Here is a 26,843-nt window from a genome sequence, read left to right as displayed (position 1 = left end):
TTCATTTTCCTTCAGAAAAACATGATAACATCACTGCTTTAGGTGGACAAGTAAAACAAGTTAAGGGCAGATTACTAAGTAAAGGAACTCTAGACTTTAAGTTGTGTTAAGTGACTTCAAGGTGCATTTATTATTTCTCTTCTGCGTTACTCTACTGATGCTCAAATTAACATGTACACTTTATCTTGTTATTTTGAATTCTTGTGGGTCCTTAGCGGCTTTTAGTTAATGTGTTCATATGCTAGGGTCTGCTGTGCCAGGTGTTCTTATGCATACAAGTGATGTGTTTGCAGTATGCTTTTTAATAAAAATGCTGTTGATCTGCTTTATGTGCAAGTCTATGCCTCAGTCAGATCATCACGAAAAGCTGCACGAGTCTTATTAAAAGGCTTATAAGCATCATTTCTGATGACTGCATGTACCAATGCAGTCAACATTAAAGATGTTGAACTTGCTGGGGATGCTATGGGTGTTGTTGAATGGGCTGCTGCTGTGGATCTTGTGCTCTGTGCTAATATGTTGTCACTCATCCAACCGTTACCAGTGAGACTGTCCTATATTTGCCTTGGCGTACGTATTAGTGAACACAACAGCACAGTAAAGCAAGGGAAGAATGGTGCATATAATTGGTGCTCTGATTCTTGAATAGAGTACAACCTCTATAGCATGGAAAAAGCTGAAGTATGACAAGCGATACACCAACAAAAACCAACTCATACTTCTCCATTTTCAATGCTTCAGAAGCTGTACTCCTAACAACCTATGCACCATGCTTCACTTTCTTTACTGTGCTATTGCGTTCACAAATGTGTGCCCTCAAAGCAACTAAAAGACCTTCTTACTGGTAAAGGTTGCATGGGTGACAACATATTACCTCAAGACACAACATCCTCAGCAAGAGCCCATTCAACATATTTAATGTAAGTTACATTGGTGTGCAGTCATCATAAATGTATGAGAACTGCTTCCACGTGCTCCAAATTAGCCAAAATATGCATGATAAAGGCACTGTATATTAACTTGAATAGTCAGCTGTTAATTTAGATATTAGGCTTGTTAATGTGGAACTGAATGATGCATTATTAACCAGTATGTGCCCATTGTGCTGCATATAGGACGCTTCTTTGATGCACTCCCCAGTACATCGCTATTTCTTTAGCTGATGAGTAGCGCCACCTACAGCACATCATGCAGGCCTCAATGAGGCCTGCTTGATGCGCGGTAGGCGGCGCTAGTCATCAGCTAAAGAAATAGCGATGTTAGAGTGCATCAAAGAAGCGTCCTACATGTAGGACACTGGGCATATATGGGTTAATTAAGGCTTCAAAAATTCCGGATTTATCACGGATGTCCGCATTTAAAATCCGACAGGTGTCCCGTGGACGTTCATGTCCAAATTATTGAGTCCGACGGACGTCTGAATATCCGTGAAAGACGTGTCCAGGACGTCCAGTTTAACGCCTTTTTGTTTGCGCGGGACGGTCCGTCAGATATCCGCGGTATGTCATTGGGATGTGTACGGATGTCCACTGGACTCACGAACATCCGGCAATGAACATCCATCGGATGTACTGGGGATTGTTTGTGGTCCATTGGGCGTGTGAAACACCCTTCATGAATGCAAGCCAACATTTGACGTTACGCACTATTGAATACAAAGCTTGCCGGTCATGTCATAGCAGTGAAAGAAAGGCTGCCTGTGCTAGATGCCCCCCCCCCTCCACTTGCGGGTGCACCCTCCTGCAATAAGTTCTGCGGACGCCCTTGCCGCTATAATGAATATAGTCCCACAATTGTATCCGTATTTTCTGCGTGAGATATAAAAAGTAGTCTCCTTTACTTTCTACATGTATACCTTTTTGGAGACAGGACACAGCTCACACCAGTGAAATATTTGCATTTGTTTTACTTTATCGTCACTTCGCGTTTTTGCACGAGTGAGAAAGTCGCGCCTTTCAAGCGTACCTCGAACGCTAAGCGGCGTCTGCGTCGATATGAAACGCTGATTACGCGCAGCCGTCACTTTCCACAGCGGTGCGAAACGCGCGCCATACAGGACTGCTACGCTGTTCTGTGGCAGAGGTCTTTTTGTTCTGTGGTAGGAGCACATGTGCAGAAGCTCCGCCCCCGTAGCTTTCCCTTCATTGCCAGCTCTGTTCATTGCCAAGAAAAGTCCGCGTCTTCAATTATCGCAGAGTGCCCGGCACTTCCAGCAGCCCACGAATCACAAAAACTCTAAAAAACGTCTTGAAACGGCTATAGACGTCTTGGTCTACGAGAAGGCCTAAAATAGACATTTAAAAATATATATATAACATCTGCGTCTCAAATGTGCTTGCATATATACTGTTTATTAGCATTTTCAACAGCTACGGCCCAGAGTCTATTTTGCCAAACAAGTTCATAACGTCTACTCCGAGACATTTTTTAGACGTTTTATCTGAAAGTGCGAGTGCACAACGACTACCTCAATGATTCTTCGAATGTTTTGTCGAGAAAGGCCAATATGCCAAAACTGCATGTGTCAAACGAGCGGTGACTGTCGGTTTCACTCAAACAAATGACGCAGGCACCAAAACCCGCAAAATATTTGGCTTCACATTTATTGGCGACTGACAACTGGAGCAAAACGCAAGTGCACGCACGCAGCGCGCCGGGCAATCTGCAGCTTCGGCGGCACTCATGTTGAAACGTGTCCTTCACGATCGTGCACCGGCGATTGCGGAGGGCCCCTTTGGCGTCGTTTTGCGCAGGCAGCAGCTCGGCGGTCATCGTTTTGCGTTTTGTGTAGCGTTGCAAGCTTTTCTGTACGGTTCACTGGCTGTTATCTGGCATCAAGTAATTGTGCTCATGCCTTTTGGCGCATATTTTCCATCAAAAGCAGCTATTCGCAGGGGCGTAGCCAGGGGGAGGGGGGTTCAACCCCCCCCCGAAAAAAATTTCTGGCTACGCCCCTGGCTATTCGGATAACGTACTTCTTTCGGTAAGTGAAATTAAGTGCGTCTGACTTTTCATCATTACTGCTGGAACTTTTTAGCTGCCTTGTAATTAATACACTAAATATGACAGGAATTCTTTGCTGGCGGTTGAATCGTGGTCGAACGCGAAACTATATTTGGAGGACGCGCCGGTGCGAATCGTAAGACAGACTCTTAGCCAATCTGTTTACCGCTCAAATTAAGCCACTCCTTACTGGGCTGTCCCTAATCTCGACAGCAGTGTTTTTATAGTTTAGACAGGCGTTTTGGCACTGTTGCGACCGGGTTTTTGGATCAATCCCACCGCTGACTCCAGTTGTCGTGCCGGTGTATTTGGATCCGTCCCTTCTCGACAACCATGCTGTTGCTACGAGAGGGCAGCGTCGTACCCGGACTCCGTTTGGTAGCGTAGTCGAGTCGACGGGTTGAGGAACTGATACTAGCAAGGTGGGAAAACAATAACAAGTTTACTGGCACTTTTTGAACACTCAATTACATCGTTACAAGGAAAGAGTTCGGCGACGAGCGAATTGGATGAGCCTGTTGCTGTTACCGAGGGCTCAGAGCCCCATTTCTCACTCAGCATCGTCGTTTTAACCCCTCAGTTTGGCTCCTCCCTCTTGATGACCACCAATCACACACACGACACCTCCCACCATGGCACAGTCCATTTCACTGTCGCGGAGGGGTCATGGCACACTTGAAGCGGCAAGAGTCCGGCGGTTGTCGACACGCAGGTGGGGAGAAGCAGAACAGGTTCCTCGTGCTTGCCCATGCAGATCTTTTCCCGACGCAGCGAAAGGGTTGCGGAGACTCCCGTCCAAACATACCCGTCAGGTGGCTTCGGCAGCGTACCAAGCCAAGCCCAGGTGGTCCATTGTCTCCGGCATCGCCGTCCCAGACTTTGAGGCCGAGATTCTGCCCATTGTTGGTCACTCGCCGTCCCAGGAATTTTCGTTTCCAGGAAGGATACAGGTGTTCTAGCAGCGTGAGAACACCTCGTCCGCCGATTCTCTTGGTCAGTGCTTCGCCACCGACAGCCGGTCATAACAGCACTCTCCCATCATGGCGCTCTCTCTCCTCATCCAAAGCTCTCAGCGATTCCTCAATGCGTGGATGCATCTCAAAGTTGTTTACACACTTTTGCGCCATGTGTCCGCAGGCCCACCCTCACTGAACACCCGACGTGACAGCAAGTTCGCATGCCACGCCTGACATACGAGGGTGGTCTGAAAAGTTCTCGGCCTCAATAAGAATCACGTGAGCGAGAACTTGTAGCACTCATGTGCACGTTCATACAAGTCTCTGCAAGTCTCAGATGAAACGCCATCTAGTGCCGATTAGCAGTTTGGCTTTGACAGTCGATCACAGTGGGTGTAGTGTGAAGCACCGGAAGGCATGGAGAAGCTTGAGTACCGTGCGATGATAGAGTTCTTTGTAAAAGAAGGTTTATCTCCGAATGAAGTTCACCAATGGTTTGTTGAAGTTTACAAGCAAGATTCACCTTCATACTCCTCAGTCAAGAAATGGGCTACTGAGTTTAAGCGAGGGAGAGAGAGCATTGAAGATGACCCACGCGAAGGGCGCCCAAAAAGTGCAACAACTCCTGAATTGATTGACCGTGTGCACGATATGGTTTTGGAAGACAGGAGAGTGAAGTTGCGTGAAATTGCCGAGGCTGTTGGCATCTCAGTGGAACGTGTATGTCACATTTTGCATAACGAACTACACATGAACAAGCTCTGTGCAAGATGGGTGCCGCGCATCCTTACTCCTGAGCAAAAACGCAACCGCATGACGATGTCACACTCACAGCGTGCTTTGGAGCTGTATAACAAAAATCCAGCGCACTTTTTGCGCAGATTTATAACAATGGATGAAACTTGGATTCACCATTACACACCGGAATCGAAACAACAATCAAACCAGTGGACTGAAGCCGGTTCCTCTGCACCAAAGAAAGCCAAGTCAGTTCCCTCCGCAGGAAAGGTGATGGCCTCTGTTTTATGTGACGCTAAAGGCATTCTGCTTGTGGATTATCTTGAAAAGGCTAAAACCATAACTGGGGAGTATTATTCTGACCGTTTGACTCAATTGAATAAGAAAATTCGTGACGAAAGACCAGGTTTGCAGAAGAAGAAAATCATCTTTCATCAGGACAACGCACCGGTGCACAAAGGACATCTTGCAATGGCTAAATTTCACGATTTGAAGTACGAATTGTTGGAGCACCCAATTCATTCTTCTTACTTGGCCCCGTCGGACTACCATCTGTTCCCAAAACTCAAAATCTTTCTTGGTGGGCAACGTTTTTCATCAAAAGAAGAGGCGATTGCTGCTGGATGAGTACTTTTCAGGAATTCCACAAAATCATTTTAAGGACGGTATCCTGGCTCTGGAATATCGATGGACCAAGTGTGTAGAGTCTAGAGGAGACTATGTTGAAAAATAAAAATAATTTTGAAGGTCCAAGACGCTTTTTCTACATCAGGCCGAGAACTTTTCAGACCACCCTCGTATATCCACGCCATCTCACCACACTCAGCGAGCCAAAACCGCTGTGCCGGTCGTTCGAGTAATAGTGAACCGATCGCCACTGTCCCCTCGCACGGTAGTGTTTGCCTGTCATCGCATCCCCCGCGTTCGGACCGCGCGTCGCCGCGCCACGACCTTGAGCCCAAGCCGGCCTCTAGGAAGCAGAGCAAGGTCGTGTAACCGAAGCCACGGGGAGCTTGCGTCTGGCAGCGGACGAGACGAGCTGTTCGAAGGAAGCCGCTTGCATTCCAAAGATAAACGCACAGTCAAAGACCATACAGAGAGAGAGCCGAGAAAGCAATTGTATAACGTACAGTGCCGCGCTGTCCATCCTGCACGATCGACTTATGAGCGGCAAAACATGACAGCCATCACCTGCAGTTGTTTCAAAATTTGTTTGCTTGCATTCATGCATGCCCTTTGTCGCCTTCCTTGGCTTCGATCCGGTGACCCACGGAGAAAGAAGTATTTGAGGGAGAACCTTCGAAGCCTCGGCAGCGCGCGGCGCGGATGGAATGCGGTTTTCGCCGCAGCACGACGCTTCCGACGTGTGCTGTTGGATCCATAGGCGTGCGCACAGGGGGGGGGGGGGGGGGCAGAGGGGGCGACCCCCCCTAATCACCTAAGAGGGGGGGCGCAAAACCTGCCCCGTACATTGACCCTTTTAGTCACCTAAGAGGTGGGGGGGGGCGCAAAATCTGTCCCATACATTGACTTAGTAGGATGGGGGGGCGCTGCGACGAACCTTTGCCCCCCCTAATGGGGAACCCTGCGCACGCCTATGGTTGGATCACAAAAAAGACGCACCAATGGAACACACGTATGTACACAAGACGAGCGCGAACTAACAACCAGGGGCGTAGCCAGAAATTTTTTTCGGGGGGGGGGGGGTTCAAACATACTTTGTGTATGTTCGTGCGTGTGTTTGTATGTGTGCGTGTATATATACGCAAGCAAAACTGAAAAATTTCAGGGGGGGGGGTTGAACCCCCCCCCCCTGGCTACGCCCCTGCTAACAATTATAAAAAAACTTTTAAGAAAAGATCGTGTTCTTTTTGTTCGTCTTTCTTTGTGTTACAGCAGCGCTTCTCAAACTTGTATTGTCACGTGGTAGTGACGTTGGAGAAGGCGGAAGTCGGCGTGTTCAAAGACGAAACTCTTTATGAGGGCGAACTTGTGTCCGGAAAATGAAAGGCCAAAGTGCAAGCAGTTAACACTGTAAACTGATAGCGGCGAGCACAGTCGTCGGCCATCGAGTAATCTGCCAAGCGGTAAAGCACGTCGGCATTTATACATGTGCCATCGAAGATTCTAGCTTTACTGCCGGTGCCAGAGCAAACTCTTAAAGGGACACTAAAGAGAAACAATGAATTGGTTTAGATTGATAAAGTGTGCTCGGAGAACTCTTGTGTAGTTTATTTCACCACCATAGGTTTATTATTAGAGGATAAAACAAAGTTAAAGTTTCATTTTTAAATTTCGCGCCGAACTTTGCAATTCGTGACGTAAAAGGTTTCAAAGAGCATTTAACGTATTTTGGTGCCACAGGCTGGACTAAATTTCCACAAACTCGTTATGTCAAGTCTCTGGCCCCCTCAGAGGACAATGTACTTCGATTTAACCGATTAGGAACTACGTAGGCCCAAGCAGGCGCCGTCAAAAATATGTGACGTCACGGCAAATGGTGTGGGAATTCCAACGTGGCGTCGCCACCTGTATTTTCTTTTTGCGCGTTTTCTCGCTTATTAAGCGTCTTCTCGCAGCAAGCGTGGTGTTTTTGGTATCGTGGAAGACTACTTTACTAATGCCAGAAAAATGGTTTTGCTGTTTAGTGTCCCTTTAATGGTCATATTGTGCGCGTATCGGAAGGTCCTAAAATAATCTGGAAGGTTCCTACCATAAAATCCTGAGCAAGCGCCCCCCCCCCCCCCCACAAACGGCAAAAGATAATCGGACAATTGTTTTGGAAGGGGGGCCCTTGCTCGGTCTGGGACAAAAATTCAAGATGGCAGTGGAATAGCCGCTAGAATGCACACCTGTGCTTCTAATAAAACGCGTTATTGAACGCGCATGCATTTACTGTTTTTACTCAACTGGAGAGAATCCTCGTGTGAAATTTCACGTGTTATGACAAGGGGTAAAGACGTTTTTGAAATGTTCTGACAATTTATCAACCATGCACAACCAACTATAGCCCCTACACTCGAAGAAAAAATGGTGTCTTTTGACTCTATTTTGCTACACATGTGACTATCGAATGTATAAATCTTTTTATTGTCAGCGTGTCTTTTTAAAGATAGTCATATACATCCCACGACTCCGACTCTCTAAAGATTGTTATACACAGTGAGAACATTGGGTCCTGACCCCCGTTGTGTCCTGACTGGGAGGGACACCCCTTGCAAGTGTCCCCCCTCGAGATTTATCGTTAAAACATCATATATTTGAATTGCTTGACAGTTCAGCATTCAACTTTCTTTTTTAATTGCTGTTTATTTTTTGCTGTGTTCAATAACCTCAGCTGTGTGAGGGGACCATTAAAATCGCAACAGCCGCTCGAAGAAGACCGAGTAGAACGATGCAATTACGCGAGCTGAGACACCATACTCGTTTTTAAAATTTTATTTGGAAGCATGATTTTAATTCTTATACAAATACAAGCCACACTTATCAAGACAAAATGGCCGCCATGGCAAGATGTGTCTCCCGGCTGGTGATTTTTATCAATAATTTAATCCACTGTGTGAGAGTCACATCTGTAGCAAAGAAGAGTGTACTCTTCAAGGCGGGTTCGATTCCCGGACACGGCGTAATGCAAGAACTTCCACTCAAAGCCAATCCGGAGTTTCCTTAGACAATTAGTACGACACAATCGATCGTCATCACTCACCCGCACGTGAGCAGAAGGTGCCTGTCAGAACCACAACCCAAGCTTGTTGTTGCCCTTGTGCTCCTGTGGGGCCACAGTGGACTTGTCCCTTTTCTCTGCGCAACAAAGGAAGAGTCGTCACAACTTTTCTCATCACAATCCATAAACTGAATATCTGTTCGCATAGAGGCGTATACACACAACTTGTACAATTAATCGAAACGCATAATAATGGTGTAATTGGTCATCACTTTACGGTATGCAAATTATAATCTATAGGAATTGTAACCGCTGAATACATGCGAGACATATTTACGAGCAACGAATTTCCGCTTCGAGATACATCATCGGACTTTAAGTAAGGATAATCGAGGTGATTCCGCTTAGAATTCTCTTTTTGACAAAATGGCTTTTATGCATTGAACCACAAAATTTGCTGGACTGCCAATGCGTTTCGTGTCACTCTTAAGGACTACTGGAAGTGGTGCCCTCGTCGATTCCAAGTCGGAACTCATCGACTATACCGTTAGTAAATGCGATATACACTACAATATATTACGGATGCTCGAGGTACGATAGCTCCGTTGTTATCCATGATTGTTTAATTTATTAGCGTTTATAGATATTGTTGCGACTCCGGCTGTGCTCGGAATGGGCTCCGCACGTGTGAGGGTCGCCGACCGCCAAACATCCGTCCTGTTTCATGTTCTTGCACATTGTCCTCATGACGTCATTTTCGGACTCGATTTCTTGTCTGACCATTCCGCTGTAATTGACCGCTCAGCCCGTGTCGTACCACTTGCCTACGTCCGCCGACGTGTCGGAGCCAGTTCGGAATAAGCTTTCGTGTGCGGACTTTGTTCGTCTGCCACCACAAGCACTAAGCTGTGTCGCTGTTGACCCGTGCCCCAGTGTACCGGGTGGTGATTATGTGGTCTCTCCCGCTCCGAGTGTTTTATTGGCACGCCACGTATCTTCTCCATACACAGTGGTAACTATTACGGCGAACAAGCCGTGCCTCCCTCTTTTAAACTTCGGGGACAGCCCTCAAGCTCTACCACAAGGCACAGCTCTCGGTCGCCATCGCAAGAGTGTCAAATCTCATCGGTGTCACCTGACTAGCTGCCCGCTCTTCGAGACCCGACGTAGCCACATCCTCAACACTGCACAACAACACAACGAAGATGATTGCCTCCGGCCTTTTGCCCTCTGCATAGGCGGAGAGTACGGGGGGGGCTGGGGGGCTTGCCCCCCCCCCCCCCGAACTGCCTCATGGGGGGCCAGAGCCCCCCCCTGGCGCCGGCCCACGGTATTTTTTAAGAGCTTGGCTTAGGTCCCCGGGTCGTCCTGTCTGGCAGCTATTTCACAGGAGGCTGTTTATGCCCGCTTCTTTTTCACTTCAGCCATTTAAAGTTCGGCACATGGGCCAGTGACAAGTCAAACATTCAATGGAAAAATGCCCCTCAAACGGATTTTTACGTGCAGAATATGTTGTGCTGATGAACAACTGAAGCGACGACTTAAGCTATGACAAATTAAAAAATTCACCGGCGATTACGATACTGCCTAATTCGCTGAGCGTAGCCTCGTGTTCGCGCAACGCCAGCTGTGTTTGAAGTTTTAACTATCCGCAGTTGTAGCAATGTAACATTCGTTACATATTGCCACAGAAACTGCCAGCGCTCGAGCGCTACGCACACTATATACTCTGTGCATTGCAGCTGTCGCGAACCAAGTGAAACGCCCACAGCCCCGTTACGACAAGCGAAACCAGCCGCAGTGCACGTGCCAGCCCTGCATGCGCACGAGCTCCGACCGAGGGGCCAGCGCGCGCGACAGAGGAAGAAAGCGAGGTTAGAGGCCAGTATCTCGTGATATCGACAGACTCCGCGTTCGCTCTCTTTCGTCCTCGTTCGCGCTATCAGTTACGCCACCGACGCCAACGGCGATGCCGCTCAGCGCAGGAACGGACGCCTAAGAGCTGCGCTCTAATTGTCTTGAACCGCGTAGTGAATGGTTTTGAGAACACAAAAATGATACTGAGAACACAAAGCAATCCCGATACAGTCAGTCAGTGAACGCTTTCGCACAAACTTACCCGCCAATAAAAAAACGGGTAATTTCTTGGTTGCCTACATATTAGTACCCCTCGACATGCCTGCTTATATAAGTGCCGAGAAAAGATTGTACGCAATTTTGATTTATCAGTAAAGAGTTTTACTAAAAGTTCGGCCACCAGTGAGTTACTCGTCCAGATTCATAACCGCAGCTGCGCACAAAAGGTGTAGTGGTAGCAAATGGTATTAGCTACCATCTCAGAATTACTTTCGGCCGTCTTGAACTCACTGGCATATAATTAAAGCTTCCCGCGACCGCGTTAGCCTACTGTCTCCTGTGTGGCGCATGTTTTAACAAAGTAAAGCCTAACCCCACGCATTGCGTGAATCGATTTTACGCGACGCAGTCAACGAGTAAACGAAAAAGGTCGCCTACGCGACCTTTTTCGTTTCGAGCCAAGAGTTACGAGGTGGATCGATGTCTTTGTGTAAATTGAAAAATAAATGTAGGGTCTTCCACTTACAGATCTTCATTATGATATCGCAGGCACCTGTGAGACTAAAGTTACATTAAATTCTTTAATTTGGAAGTTGGACTCCTCTCTCTCTGTCTCTCTCGCGCGCTCTCCTCTCTACACAAACACACACACACACACACACACACACACACACACACACACACACACACACACACACACACACATATATATATATATATATATATATATATATATATATATATATATATATATATATATATATATATATTATATATATATATATATATATATATATATGTAGAAACATCAAACAGACGCGCGTGCGAAGCAACTTTATTAACGTTTCGCTCGGGGTCCGAGCTTCATCAGAATATATATATAGGGAGAGTTAGAGAGAAATGTGGAAGAGCAACAACTCGGGCCCCCGCCCCCTCCGAGAAAATGAAAACTCTCCATCTATGCTCGGTGATCTCCTTATAACCTACTCTGACATATTTGACTGTGATGGTAGGCCCTTAGGTGAAACCTCACAAGTCAAGCACCGCATATATAGATACTGACGATGCGCGGCTCCAACCCACAGGCGTCTTACCCAGTGTCACTATCAGAGCGTCAGGTTATCCAACAGGAGGTAGACAAGATGCTCACAAAAGGCATTCTTCGAGTCCGTGGGCTTCCCCTGTAGTCCTCGTTAAGAAGAAAGACAATACCTGGTGTTTCTATGTGGGCTATCGGCCCTTAAACAAGATCACTAAAGAGAATGTGTACCCGCTTACTCGCATTGACGATGCTCTGAGCTCCCTTCACGGTGCAACCTATTTCTCTTCGATAGACCTACGCTCTGGTTACTGGCAATTCGCCGTAGACGACGTTGACTATTACAAGACCGCCTTTGTAACGCCTGACGGCCTCTACGCAGTGACGTAAATCATGGGAGGGGGGGGGGGGTCATGACCCCCCTTGTATTCAGGCTGGGGGGGGGGGCACCCCTTGCAAGTGTCCCCCCTTGCCCCTTGTGATTTACCTTTCAAACATCATATTTGAATTGCTTGACAGTTAAGCATGGCTCACTCTCATTAAAATCAACTCTACTCTGAAGCCCTTCTAATGAGTAGAGACGAAGCACCAAAGTGAAAGCTGTTTTTGGTTTCAAAAGGCACTGTAGAGGTCGTGCTTCCTGATGCTACGGGTGACTTCTGACGCACCACAAATGTTTATTATGCTGCCCTTCGCCGCGCAAAGTAAAGAATCCCTGATCATCTGCTGTTATTTATTTATGTGGACGATTTGGTGGAAGTCATTGGCAATCACGTATGAATGCGATTGCTCAAATATAATTGTGTTTTTAACAAATCCCCGGTGAATATAAACACGTTTTACAAGAAAACAAAGGATCATTTTCACTTGAAACCCGAATGACATATCTACCTACGAGTCACACTTATAAACTAGCCTTGCCAACTTATTGACTGCTCAGGCCCATGTGCGTTTCCTTTTTAACTGATTCGAAAAATTATCTTAATTTTCATACAATTAAAAATAAAACGTATATTTATGAAAAAATTACGCCATATCCACGAAGTGAATGATGATTGAGGAGCTGGCTCGGAGATAATCGGGTAAACCGTGAATGCTCCGTACCCACTGTCATATAAAGATGTGACACGTTGTTAAAGTAGCGACTGTGGTCAGGTTGTTGTCGAACCACAAGCGGTCGCAGACCTTGCAGCTGTGGCCGAACGTGTCGCCGAGGAAATCACTCTTGAAGCGCGCGTCGGCGCCACCAACTTCAGGTAGCGACCGCTTTCGGCGCTTGGCCGCTGCATCCGCGCCCGTACCTCTTCGAAGTTCTCTTGCCGTCGCTTCCGCGCTGCTCTTCGCCTTCGCGGGCTTGTATCTCGAGGTCTGCGCGACGCTGACGTCTCTCTGCGGCCTCGCGAGCTCACACCTCGGCGAGCTTGCGCTGCTGCTGCCTTGCGAGCCCTCCGCTCCGCCGCTTTGTCTTCTTCGTTCATGTTATTAGTATCGAAGCGCACTGACTGAAGACTGTCGAAAGAGAGAGGAATCGCGCAGTTGTGGCCCTCTGACTGTCTCCTATCAAACTAGAGCACGCGCCGGAGTGGAACGAGTGCCGCATGCTACAGTTGGCTATGCTATATGTGGTTTTACCAGCGTTAATATCACCATCGAGACTCTCGAAGAACAAGAGGAAGAAGACTTCTCTTTCGCGCGAGCTGCGCCTGTAGCGGTCGCCTCTCGAACTAAGGTTACGGTTACGGCGCGGGACTTCACCCCAGCTTAAAAATGGCCGCCATGGCATCGAGATATGTGTCCCCCCTTGAAATTTTTCTGGATTCACGCCACTGCAGCCTCTACCAATTCAGAGTTATGCTGTTTGCCTTGTGCAGTGCGCCGGCCAAGTTCGAGCGGGTGATGGACACACTTTTACGCAGCTTTATCTGCCTTTGTTACCTGGACGACGTCATTGTGTTTGCCCCAACCTCATCTCGACCGACTTTCATCCATCCTCTCATTGTTTCGTGCACGTGATGTACCAACCGCCGGTCACCTTGGTGTTGCCAGAACATATGACCGTGTCCGCCGACGCTTTTTCTGGCCCGGCCTCTACCATTCCGTGCGTCGTTACGTTGCTTCTTGCGAGTCGTGCCAGCGCCGGAAAAGGCCAGCTATACACCCCGCCGGGCTCCTTCAACCTATCGACATACCTGCCGAGCCTTTTTATTGCGATAGCAATTATATGGACAGTCTCGGCTGGATTTTGCCGTCGCCGTCGCCGTCGCCGCCGTCATGCACCGTATATGTATAAGTATGTATATATATATAAAGGCCCCAAAGAAAAATAACTCAGAAAAATGCTTCCGAAGCGCGGAATCGAACCAGGGACTTCTTGCTCCGCAACGAGCGGCGCTATCCACTACGCCACGAAACGCAGATCCTCCACTTAGCTAACGGCGAGCGTTATATACACACCATTTAGCGCTGGACGGACTCGGAGACAGAAGGCGATAATAAGCGTTTCTTCATTACCAGCGAGGTGGCGCTAGGAGCCCGACGGGCGCATTTAAAAGTCGTCGGCGAGCTCGCTCGCTTCTTCTTATATTTGCGCATGGGAGAAGCTTGCCCTTCCGCTGTCTGCTCGCGCGGTTTTCTCGTGGCGCGGGGTAGAGGAATGTTTCACGCTTTCACCGTGATGTCCGCGCTCATGTTACGGCGCGTACGAATGTCACTCGAGCTCAGGGACGCCGCTAAACGAACAAACAGAAGATGAGCGCGAACTATCAAGTGTCACAGCTCGACACTTGAAGCACGCTAGTTTCCTTCGCTGCTTCGGCCGCCTTTGCAACAGAAGCGCTGTTCAAATTGAGAGTATCCATTGGCGAGCCTCACTTCGTATAGCATTAGTTCCTTGCTATCGCATTCATTGCTTCGCCCTTGCGGCGAAACTGTGACTTTTTCTTCGTGTCCGCCTTGACCTTCTCAGTCCTTTCCCTCTTTCGAACACTGATGGATCGCCGTCGCTACCGATTATTCAGCCCGTTTTGCCATCCTCTCCCGAGCAGCTGCGCTACAGACGTCGCCGGCTTTTTGATACAAGACGTCATTTTACACCACAGCGCTCCTCGTCAACTTCTCACGGACCGGGGTCGCTGCTTTTTATGCAAGGTAATCGATGACCTGACCAACTTCGTTCTTGTTCAACCAGGCACAAGCTTAATTACGATCGTCCACAAAAAAACGGCCTCACAGAACATCTCAATCGCACGGTCACTAACATGCTCGCCATGTATGTCTTGAGTGATCATCGCGACTGGGACACTGCGCTACCCTTTGTCACTTTTGCTTACAACACCTCGCGTCTCTTGTAAGGACGAGAACCGACTTTGCCGTTCGACGCGCTCGTACCCAACGCTGTCGACAGCCACAGCCGAAAAGGCCCGCCAGATCGACGTCTTTCCGACTCGCACGTGCACCATAAAGATGCAGTTGACAGTCACCACCGTCCACTTTAATCCGGGTGACGAGCAGCTCGTTCTCGGCATGTTGGCCTGTCCGAAAAGCTTCTTTCTAAGTACCCCGGCCCCTGCCGTGCTGCGCCAGGTGACTGACGCTACCTATGAAATAGACCCTCTAGACCCTGCCGCGCCTTCCATATCTTCCGACGTCGTCGCCCGCTTGAAGCCGTACCTTTCGCCCAACAACTTCTAGCAGGTGCCGGGTCGGCGCTTTCGCCGCTGGGGGTCGATGTTGCGGTGTCGCAGCTATCACAAGGGTCAGGGGCGTAGCCAAGGGGGGGGAGGGGGTTGGGGGGGTTCAAACCCCCCCCCCGAAATTTTTCAGTTTTGTTTGCGTATATATACACGCACGAACATACATAAAGTATGGTTGAACCCCCCCCCCCCCCCGAAAAAAATTTCTGGCTACGCCCCTGACAAGGGTCAAGTGAAGGAAGAGGACGACGTGTCCTGGGGGTTAAAAAGATTGCTGGAGTGGCAGTTATTGCGCAATAGTGAAGCCGTGCCCACCAAAAGATGGCGGCTGCGCCCGCCATCTTAGTAGGGGCATGATAAACCATCCGCGTTTGGCTAAGGAAAGAGAGCGTTTTCCACGCACGCCAGAGAAGTTTAATATGGCAACTTTGACGGGTCAGATACTGCTGCAAGTATGTCTTTGTTATAGCATAGTCCCTCGTTATAGTGTACTAGAATATTCTCCTAGTGGCGCGTCCTCGAGGGAGGGGCAATAGGCCGGTTCACGGCCGGTCTAGAGGCGCGCGCTCGCTCCTTCCCTTACGGCCTGAGCAGCCGCCGGGAGTACAATGGAACTTCTTCTATACAGTCACGACGGCGCGCTCCGCGTGAGGGCGTCGCGAGCCAACCGCCCAAAGCGCGTTTCGCCGCATGCGCTTCGTGTTGTAAACCAGCTGTGCCCGGCCAATTTCTCGTGCTAATTACTTCTTTCGGTTGTAGCAAGCGGTGAAGGAAGTACAGGTGCGTGTGGGGACAGTCTGCCTTTCTCGGCGATCGGCAATAGAAGACGCACACGCAGCGCTACTAGCAACAATATTTTTTAAGACCCGACCACCTTATATTAGATGGAGGCGAAAATGCCTGAGGCCCGTGTGCTTAGATTGCTGTGGCTGGAAAACGAATTTTCAGGCTACATTAAGCGCATCCGGGATTCTTCTGTCGCCGCTGGCGTTGGAAACTTTACAGACGAGACGTACACTGCCCTGCTTTTCACCACGGAGTCCACAGTGGACACAGTCTGATTTCTTCTGAGAAAAGGAGTAAACTATGTGCTCACGAAGAAATTTAACAGTGATCCTATAGAGGCATTGTTTGGAAAATTGAGGGCAATGTGCGGGGGCAATGACGCGCTAGACGCAAGAGCCGTCACAGCTGCTTTGACCCACATTGTCAAGGAAAAGGCGCAACCTTCAAAAGACATGGGCATTCGCGACGAAAACATTGAAGAAGAGGCGGTGTATATTCCGGAAGATGTCATTGAGGAACTTGAAGCTCTGCGAGAACCTCCTCGCAAACCACCGAACTCTGTTGCCTATTCAGGCTTGGTGTATGTAGGTGGTTACATTGCCAAACTCATCACTGATGTCGGTTGCGAAACATGCGCCATGCTAGTGACGACAAACAAAACGAGCAGTCCTTTGCATCATCTTCTCCGTCAGCAAGAAGCCTATGATCTACACTACTCAAAGCCGGAGTTACTATCAATGCTGGACACAATTGTGACGTTCTTCGAGAAAGCAGTCAAATATCTTCCTCGAACGAAAATCCTCGAGACTGCAATTGACTGTTGAGCCATACCTTGAAGATTCGCCACTTCTGGACTGTCCGAAAGGTGTGGACAAGAGTCACGCGAGAGTGCTGGCTCATATTATTTCTGAGAAGTTTCTCCAGATTCTTCTTATTAACTACACAAAAAAGTTAACAGATCAGAATGACAGGCCTTCCGGTTTTATTCACAAGCCCTCGCGGAAGCGTATCAGGCTGTGACAGACTTGACTCCTTTAAACTGTGATCGTCACTAGCCGGCACATACATTTGAAATAAGCATTTCCTAAAGCATGATTAAACCGTTTCCTCAACCAAATGCAATGTTCATCCTCTTACTTATTCTCGAAGTTACAGAAACCTAAAAAAAGCAAGGTTTTGTTATAACCGCGTCGATGCTTTGCCGAGCAACAGAAGCGGGCTTATTAGGGCTTATGAGCGGCTGCGCCACCACTTCTGTAAAGCGGAATTTACCAGAGTCATCATATATACTTGCTACCGTGTTTCTATCGCATTGGTACCATGAATACCATATAGAGTTATAACTTCAGAAAGCGCCACGGTAAGTCGGAAGCCGAGCACTCCCTGCGCGCGCTAGCCTCCGCAACGGCCGGGAGTGAGTTAGGGAGCAGTTGGCTCGGAGCGCCCCCACGAAATTGCGGCCATAGGTAGCAACAGCCCCCCGTGCCAGTGCCTCCTTTCCGTGCGCAGGCCGTAAAGGAAGGAGCGAGCGCGCGCCTCCAGACCGAGCGAGCGCGCGCCTCCAGACCGGCCGTGGCCGGTTGAAGCAAACGCCAGTACACGCCACTGGTGGCGTTGCTGCGCCTTTTTAGAAGCGTGGGTAGAACAAAATGATATTTTGGGAGAACTTCAGAATGGATTTCGAATCGACAGGCGGTTAGACGATAATCTGTTTGTTCTTACCCAGTGTATAGAAATATCGAAAATAGAAAACAGGCCCTTATACGTAGCTTATCTAGATATTACCGGGGCGTATGACAACGTTAATCAGGAAATTTTGTGGGATATACTGAAAGAAGTGGGCATAGGTGACGACTGTATACAGCTTTTGAGGGAAATATACCGAGAAAATACAGTTTGTATAGAATGGGAAGGAATAAGTAGCAAGGACAGCGTTGAAATCAGCAAGGGGCTGAGACAGGGATGTCCTTTGTCCCCGCTGTTATTCATGCTGTACATGGTGAGGATGGAAAAAGCGCTAGAAGGTAGCAACATTGGATTTAATTTGTCACACAAACAGGTCGGCACGATGGTTGAGCAGAAGCTTCCAGGTCTATTTTATGCTGATGATATTGTCTTATTTGCGGACAGTCAAGATGATATACAGCGACTGGCAGATATATGCGGAAGGGAATGTGAGGCTTTAGGACTAGGATTTAGTGCAACAAAATGTGGATTGATGGTATTCAATGATCACGAAGACCATGCGGTCTTTATACAGGGCCAAAAAATACCGAGGGTAAGCGAGTACAAGTACCTCGGAGTATGGGTAAATGAGGGGGATAGATATATGGAGGTACAAGAGAAAGCATCGGTAGCAAAGGGAAAGAGGAATGCTGCAATTATGAAGCACAGGGCTTTATGGGGGTACAATAGGTACGAGGTGCTTCGAGGGCTGTGGAAGGGTGTGATGGTCCCGGGGCTTACATTTGGGAACTCAGTGGTGTGCATGAAGTCAGAGGTACAATCAGGAATGGATGTAAATCAAAGGACGGTGGGCCGCCTCGCGTTGGGCGCTCACGGGAAGACGACAAATGAGGCTGTAAAGGGTGATATGGGATGGACAGGCTTTGAAGTGCGGGAAGCTCAGAGCAAAATGAGATTCGAAGAGAGGCTGAGGAAAATGAAGAAGAGTAGATGGGCAGAGAAGGTTTTCAGGTATTTGTATAGAAAAAGCGTTGACACGCAGTGGAGAAAAAGAACTAGGAGGCTTACCAGTAAATATACGGCTAGCAGTGCGGGCGATATGGCAACAAGGAGCATTAAGCGGAAAGTCAGAGAGGCGGAGAGGACTTATTGGATGGCAGCGATGGAAAAGAAGCCGGCTCTGAGTAACTACCGAAAGGGAAAAAACGAAATAAGGAGGGAAAGGTTTTATGATAATTCAAGGGGAAGCGCTTTACTGTTTGAAGCAAGGTCGGGCTGCCTTAGAACGCGTAGTTATAAAGCGAGATTCAGTAACGAAGAAGAACAATGTACATGCTGCGGGGGAACTAAGGAAACGATGGAACATGTACTGATTGAATGTGGCGATATTCACCCAGGTATACGTGTGGGCACGAGTCTACATGAAGCCTTGGGTTTTAGGGACAACAATGGAAAGCCGAACACGTCCGCGATAGAAATAAGTAAGAGACGGTTAGAGTATTGGTGGCAGAAAAGTAGAGATAAAGAACAAAAATAAATAATGGGGGGAAAAATAAGGTCATTCTGCCTTAAGAGGCAGAGAGATAGACCGTGAATTTATATTTTTTTTGGTATAATAACATAGATTTAATCAATGTAAATAAGGTATTAGGCCAACATAAAACAAGGAAGGTTTTTTTTTTTTTTTTTTCCTCCGAGCCTGGTGGCAGACATGTCACCGCCCCGTTACAAAGGGGACGCTCATAGCATCCATCCATCCATCCATCCTAGTCGCGGAGCCGGTTCGGGCTGGTTTGGGCCGGTTCGGACGCGCTTTGCGACTGCTTACTTCGTTCGTCTGTAGTGCGACGCTATACATTCCACGTGGTAGCACTTGTGAAAAAAAAAAACGGTGGAGGACTTGTTTTTGTTTTCTTATTTTCTCAGACGTTTCTATGTACGATGCTAAAAAGAAAGAGAGTCTCGTTGTACGCCGTGAAATGGTGTAAGGAAACGCCGGAATAATTTTGTTTAGATGCGGTTCTGTAACCGATAACAAAGTACAAAATTTTTATCACAATCAATGTGTGTCTGTCGAGGCCTTTATTTATTTGTACGCATTCTGGCATAGGAACGCAGCAGCGCAGACGTTGCTGTGCACTTTTATGTAGTTTGTGACCAGCACGCGATTTAAATGTGATATATATTGCGCCATAGAAGAAAAACAGGTCCATACATGCTGGGTTTGTGCAATGTATGATAAAAGTTGCGAATACATACTGCTGAGGCGACGTCCCGAACTGCAATGAATCCGCCGGTCTGCAGCCTTTACGCTAGCAGACGACGTTGTCGATACTTGTGTGTTGACGTGGTTTTCAGAAACTTTCTTTACACTATACTACAGTAAATACAGTCTTTTTGTGCTGTAATAAAAGAATCCGTTGCATAAGGAACGCCTACAAACTCGGACAACGTCAAACGCACCGGGAGACGGCGGCCGGTCTACTAGAAAAAGGCGCAGCGGCGGCACCTGGTGGCGTCTACACAAACGGGCACGCGCGCTCCTTCCCGGACGCGTCACTAGGAAATTGTTCTAGTACACTATAGTCTTTGTGTTACTAGTTTTCTTATAAAAGCCTTAAAGTCATGGCAAATTTCATTGGATATCAATCTACAATACTTCTCTCGACGGGTTACTTTTGTCGGCAACAACGGCCTTTTATTTTATAATTAACGTAGCATTTACACTAACAGATCAAAGCCATTTCATCTCTAAGTAGGCACCACCAGGAAAGAGCATGTTTCCGAGCTCTTTGGTGGGCAAAAGCTGGCTTCACTTTCGCTGGCAGGGTGTTTCGAGAGCTTCCACTCCAGAATTTTCTTTAAACCTCCTTGGGAACAACAACCATCACATTGACTGTCGGACTATTTTCCTCTGTGAATATCTTGTAAATATTAAGGGAGCTTGTGACGATGAGATGCTCTCGGATAGAGCACAAAAGCACACACGACGATTTCACAAGGCATGAAACAGCCGTGGGAAGTGTACAGTTCAAATGGCACGAAAATTCCGAAAATCCAAATAACATCGAGGACTATCTGAACGAAGCAGTGCCCGCCATTGCTGTCCACGATTGATATTAAGACACGAAAGGACTACCGGAAAACATGGTTTGATTGTATTCATGAAAACTTGATCATCTTCATCCATTCAGCCATGATCTTCTATTGTCACCGTGAACTTTAAAGATGGTATTTTTCTTGCGTATATCATGAGACCGTTATTTATAAACGCGCTGAGAATTCCTGAACAAAGTCAGTTCCAAGTCTGCGGCATACGCATAGAGTTCAATTTATATTGCCTATCTTCTTCACCGATAAGTAATAATCTTTTCGTTAATCGCACGGGTGCACGTTGTTTTCCTTCGCCAGCTCTGACGTAAATAAATAAGTAAGTGAGGCAACAGCAAGCAGCAATTTTCTTGCAATGAATACTTGGTGTGAACGAGTCGCCACGTTTCAACGTCGAGTAATCATTCATTTCTTTTTTTTTCTTTTATGGGAAACGAGCAAAACTAAAACGTTTCTAATGAGCGTTATGGATTAGTGCAACATTTGTGAGATGTCGCCCAAGTCTATGCAATAGACAGCTCCATCATGCATGCATCCCTGTACTGTATTATGGAACACAAGGACGTAAAGAGCTTCACGAATCAATTGCAAAAAAAAAGAAAAGAAGGAAGAAGGCGTGGTTTGCGCTGTAGTGGCGCAAGGCTGGGCCTTGTTTCTCTTTATTTTTTCTCTCTCTTTCTGTCTCTTTTTTTGCCTATCTCTTTTTGTCTCTGTTTCTTCGTATTTCTTTCTTTCTTGTTCTTCTTATCCTTTTTCTCTTCCCTTCCTCTCTCTCTCTCTATTTCTTTCTTCCTCTTTCTTCTGTCTCCTTCTTTCTCTGTCTTGTTCTTTCGTTGTCTTTTCTATTTTATTTCTTTTTCTTTCCTTTCTCTCGATAAGCTCTTCCTTCCTATTTCTTTCTCTCTCTCTCTCTCTCTCTGTACCCGCTCTCTTCCCCATCCGAGTTACAACATGCCACGCCGGACAATTGGCCGCAGCGGGAGGAGAGGGCGCGCCGGCATGATGATGATAGTTTTTGCGAACGCGCTCCACGGTGGTCTGCCGATCATAAACAGCTGCGCTCTCAATTTCAGAATCTGTCTAGTACGAGCCAAGAGCGGAGCATACAGGGATTTGTTGCACATCTTTGAGTGCCTTTTCTCTCCTTCCGTCCCGACGAGAGCGCTGAAACGCGGCGGCTGCATTTTCGATGGATGCGAAAATGCTAGAGGCCCGTGTACTTCTCAAATTCTAGCAAACTGCAGAGCGCGGGGAAGCACGTGGCTGCGTTAACAATGCAACACAAGAATGCTCATATCAGCCAATGGCCGGGTCCTTTCCTCCGTTGACGTAGTCGGTTTTGTCGATTAGGTAATTTGCCGAGAGAAGAGCGAGAAATTTCACGCTCTCCTTGAAACGTAACTGTGAATTCCCCGCTGTGTACAGAATTGTAGTATACTAACGATCGGCAGCGTTGTCTGACCATGTTCAAAAAGTGTTGCAGGGCCCCCTTAATTTGTGACGCCGCTTAGCGGCGCGCATGCACTGCGATGATATCCAACAATTAGCAAAGACTTTTGCTTTTGGCTCAACAAAACTCGTGCCGTCCACAGGACAATGCCGCCGCGTTTACATGAATGCGTATCAACGAAACAGGGGGCACTGGTCGAGGGCTCGTTTCTTTGTTAAACACAACGTAACGAAGATAAGGAAACTAATTAAAGGGCCCCTGACAGCAAAATTTTTGTTGGTGGCTTTTTTACTGTAATTTGTAGCTTTGTGTCTGGTAATCCCTAAGTTAAATCGTAAATGCTCTAGCGTATCGTATAACTAATTCTAGCGTAGTTAATTGTGACCATTTTAGCGTCACTTCAAAACGCCCGCCTAAAAACCACAAGAAACTAGCGCCCCATGCGGGGGAGCGTCAGAGACCACGTGCACTCAAGCTGTGGTGACGTTGAAAGCGCGGTTTTCAAATCGGGGTCCCGCGCGCGGTAGAGATTGAAAGTATGTGGGCGCCTCGGTATGGGTTAAACCTGTTAAGCGCGTGTCCCCTCACGAAAACTACCTCGAGAGCAGCCCGATAACAAAGCGAGAGGGGTGCGGAACAATAGACCTCGCCGGGTGCCAGTCGTCGTATTGTGCACGTGCACCCCGCAAACCTTCCGTGACGTCCACAATACTTGCTTTACTCGTGGAACGTCACACGGGGCCTCTATCTACGTCATACCAGGATGTCGCGAGGTGCAGCCAACTCAAATGAGCACTCACGCTTACTTTTAAAACCAAATTAAGATATCTTAAAGGCAACATTCGTCAATAATAATCAGTCAGGTGTGTCCCCGTATACAGGAAAGTCAAACAACAAAAACATCTCGAGGTTTCAATTTTGGTGTCAGGGGTCCTTTAAGGAAGGTATGGGGGACATTTTCTTGCAGGCTTTAACTGCAGTTATATATCGTATTTCCTAGTGCACCTTGTGGAGCACCCCCTTGGGTCCGGCGAATGCGTTTTGTCTGTACACGCCGGCAGCCGTCTCATGTTTGCACTTTCCGACGACGTGTGGCGTGCTCTTCATCGTCTTGTCACACTATCAGCACTTCAGCATCTTGTCACACTATCGGCAAATCACCTGGGCAAACTCGGATTGCGCTTCAACGCCAAGAAATCAGCGGTGCTGGTGTTCGCAGGCACGGACACATCGGCGGTGGTGTCGCTGCCGGAGGGTGGGCAGATTCCGTGGAGAGATGAGTACAAGTACCTCGGTGTTCAGCTGAGCACATCGAGCCATGTCCTAGACATCCACGAGGAAAACATCCGTCAGACATCACGCAAAGCGGCGAACGTGTTGCGCAAGCGAAGTCTCTGGGGCTGCAACCGCTTCCTGCTGGTTCGAGAAATGTGGAAGTGTGTGCACGTCCCATGCCTCTCGTTTGCCAATGCTGTGCTGACCTTCCAGTCAGGAACTAGACAGTGGCTGGAGCGAGGGCAGCGAGAGGTTGGTCGACTGGCGTTGGGCTGCCACGGGTGAGTTGCCATAGAGGCCATTCAAGGAGACGTGGGGTGGTCGTCGTATGAGGCTAGAGAAGCCAGGAGCAAGATCGCCTACGAGGGCCGCCTGCGTCTCATGAACGACCGCAGGTGGGCACGGCGCTTGTTCTGCTACACACACTTGACCGGAACGAGGACTCAATGGGCTGCGCGGTTGCACACCCTCCGCCGAAAGTTCGGGTTCTTCGCGAAGCCCGTGACGGCAACCAGGGAGTGCCAATGGGCTCGGGCCGTTCAAGAACAAGTACGGGAAGAAGAAAACGAAAAGTGGCGGAAGGCGATGTGTTCCAAGACAACATTGACGGAGTACCGCAAGCACAAAAGTGTTATAGAAAAGGAACGCATCTACGACACAAATGGGGGTAGCGGCCTTTTGTTTGAAGCGCGGGCTGGGGCACTGCGAACACTTGTGTACCGCCGTCGATTCGACGAAGCTACCGACGACACGAGGGCTTTATGCCGGGTGTGCGAGCAGGAAGAGGAAACCATCCCCCACCTTGTGCTACGCTGTACGTCTCTGTGCCCCCGCCAGCGAGAGGGCACTACTCTGCCCGAGGCACTGGGGTTTGCGCGCACGAGTGACACGGTGCTGCACGCAGGCGATGAAACGGCTGGTGCAGTGAACTATACAGCAGTTCGCACCACCAAAGCAAGGCTGGTGCGGTGGTGGCGAGCGACGCAGCGGCAGTGAATTAGCCGTACAGACTTATTTACGGTGCTGTGAGTGTGTGTGTGTGTGTTTTTTTTCTTTCTTCTTTTTTTTTCTTTCGCTGGCTAGGGCAAATTAATCTTGCCCGCCCGATACAAAGGGAATAGCCCCAAGTCATCATCATCATCATCAGGAAAGCGCGCACTTACAACGGGGACAAAGGGAGAAGATCACGACAACACAAGCGCTTTCAACTAAAGTTTATTCAAGGAAAAACCAACTCGCCCAGTTTTCTGCTTTGTTGTGGCGTGCTCTTGTGTACTGTGGGAATTCAGGCGTCCGCATCAGTTGCTCGACGCCATCTTCCCTCGCAGAATTCTCGTGTCTCTCTCCTCCCGACCGGACGGGTAGCAGCTGGTCACAAATAGCCGTCCCTTCTCTGCCACCACGCCCCTAAAATTTTAAACACGGTGTCCCATTGGCCTAATTTTGGCGGGATTCGGACCTTGCTCGCGCTCGCCCGAGAAGCGGGGGCGCACGACGGGGTTCGGGGAAACCACTTCGGGACGCCTGAGGGTGCGTATGCGCTTTGGCCTCTCCGACCGGCGGCGATCCTTTGTTTTTTGTTCTTCGTCGCCAGCCGGTGGTTACGTCGTCGCGTCAGGGCCCCGTCCTCGGCGGGCTCGCGCTGCCTTCCGCGGTCTCGAAGTCCCGAGGCAGCACCTCGCTATCGAGCACCGTATGCTTCTCTCAAGTGTTCGTATGTCTGTTCTGTTTCTTCTGCTCTGGGGTGCGAGATCGCGGGAGCGCTGGCCGAAGTGTAGGTCGGCTCTCCAAACTTGATTCTTTGTTTGTTTGTTTGTTTGTTTGTTTGTTTGTTTGTTTGTTTGTTTGTTTGTTTGTTTTATAGGTGTGCTATTCACGGCCACTAATCGATATAGCTTATAACTTGTGTTAGCTAATTGGTGCCATGTGTAATTATGTTATTTACGATAGGTTCTGGTGTAAAAACGGTTGATCTCTTTGTACTAAAATCCCAGTAATAAACAACTAATTTCGAGAGTGTCGCCTAGGGTCTCCCTCGCTGCGCGCGAGGGCTCGCCGTCCCTTCGCGGTGATCGGCCGAGTTGCAGCACTGCGAACAGTACACGGCGCGAGACAAGCGAGGACGCGGCACCCTGCATGAAGCTCGCAGGGCTCGAACCCGCGGTGGTGTTCGGCGCGTGTGGCGAGGCCGTGCGCGCCGGGGGGGGGGGAGGAGGTGGTAAAGGCAACGAATAACATAAGTAAACCCAAAACAACAACACCACAATACTTACATGCATTCTGTGAATGCGCCGCTTCAAGTGTCAGCAGCGCTGATGCGATTCGCGTTTCACGCGTTTACACGGATCCTATTGACGTAGGCCACACTGTATATATGGATATTGTGCTTACGTTTCGTGATGAGGCTGAGCAGGAAGAAGACGGTGGGGAAGATGACGAGCGCCATGAGCACGATCATTGCGATGATGGGGAACCAGGAGCGCGGCCGCGGCGAGTGGGGGAACTTGTCCATGGCCATAACCCTGCACCGTGGCATTAGCTTTGCTACAACGACGACCGCCATGCACCATGCGCGTCGGCAGGGGCACTTCAAAACGCCCGCCTAAAAATCACGAGAAATTGGCGGCGTAACATAATCTATTTTGAATCGGGTCCGCGCGCGCGGTGAGGAATAAAGCGACGTGGGTGCACTGTCTGCAATAGAGTCTTTTAGCAAGTTACGGAAGTACGGTACGCAAATACGGTAAGGCAGTACGGTAACGCTCCTCCTTTCCCGATCGTTGAGCGGCAAAAGCACAACTAGCGGGAAAGGAGGTGCGCTACCGTACGGCCTTACCGTATTTGCGTACCGTCACGGCCGCTGGATGAAGAGCATGCGTATTTCTGTAACTTGCTAAAAGACTAATGAAATAAGGATCGACACACCCGCCTGCCAAGCACCCACTGGACTGTCAAGAGTGCGTCCCCTCAGGGATTACAGGTAGTTATTTTGGCTGCAGGGGTCCTCCTGGAGCGCCCTTCACGCGAACTACAAGCCGCCATGTTTAGGCCGCCGCAGCAGAAGACACTCTGCGAGACTGCACCTGCTGGTGCGTGACGTTTCGCTAGCACGGCAGACAGCTCGCGTGTTGTGAATCGTGCCGGAAACGTGTTGCTAAGGTGGTTCAAAAGATGTGTTCCGTTGTGTCACCAAAGGCTAACGCGACGAGAACAAAAACATAAGCCACGGACATTTGAAAATTATCGATGTAAACAAATACAGGTACTGCACCTCGGCACAATACACTGCCAGTGTCATTATGGTCGTGGAAGCGCTAGACCATGTACGTCTGCATATTGTGGATTTGTACGTAAAATTCTTGTCCGT

The 26,843-nt window shown here is 48.6% G+C and overlaps 1 long non-coding RNA gene across 1 annotated transcript in view; it reads right to left on the bottom strand.

Moving 5' to 3' along the window:
• Nucleotides 1–25,989, bottom strand: part of LOC119384044 (uncharacterized) — a 30,682-nt gene extending 4,693 nt beyond the window's left edge. Inside the window, exons 1-2 of the long non-coding RNA XR_005181837.1 lie at nucleotides 25,868–25,989; nucleotides 8,404–8,498 (exon numbers count right to left, since the gene is read on the bottom strand). This is a non-coding gene — a long non-coding RNA (uncharacterized LOC119384044). The remainder of the gene's footprint in view (nucleotides 1–8,403; nucleotides 8,499–25,867) is intronic.
• Nucleotides 25,990–26,843: the final 854 nt, after the last annotated feature.

This window comes from Rhipicephalus sanguineus, chromosome 2, assembly GCF_013339695.2.
Source record: "Rhipicephalus sanguineus isolate Rsan-2018 chromosome 2, BIME_Rsan_1.4, whole genome shotgun sequence".
Lineage (NCBI taxonomy): Eukaryota > Metazoa > Arthropoda > Arachnida > Ixodida > Ixodidae > Rhipicephalus > Rhipicephalus sanguineus.
This window is presented reverse-complemented; position numbering and strand designations above follow the sequence as displayed.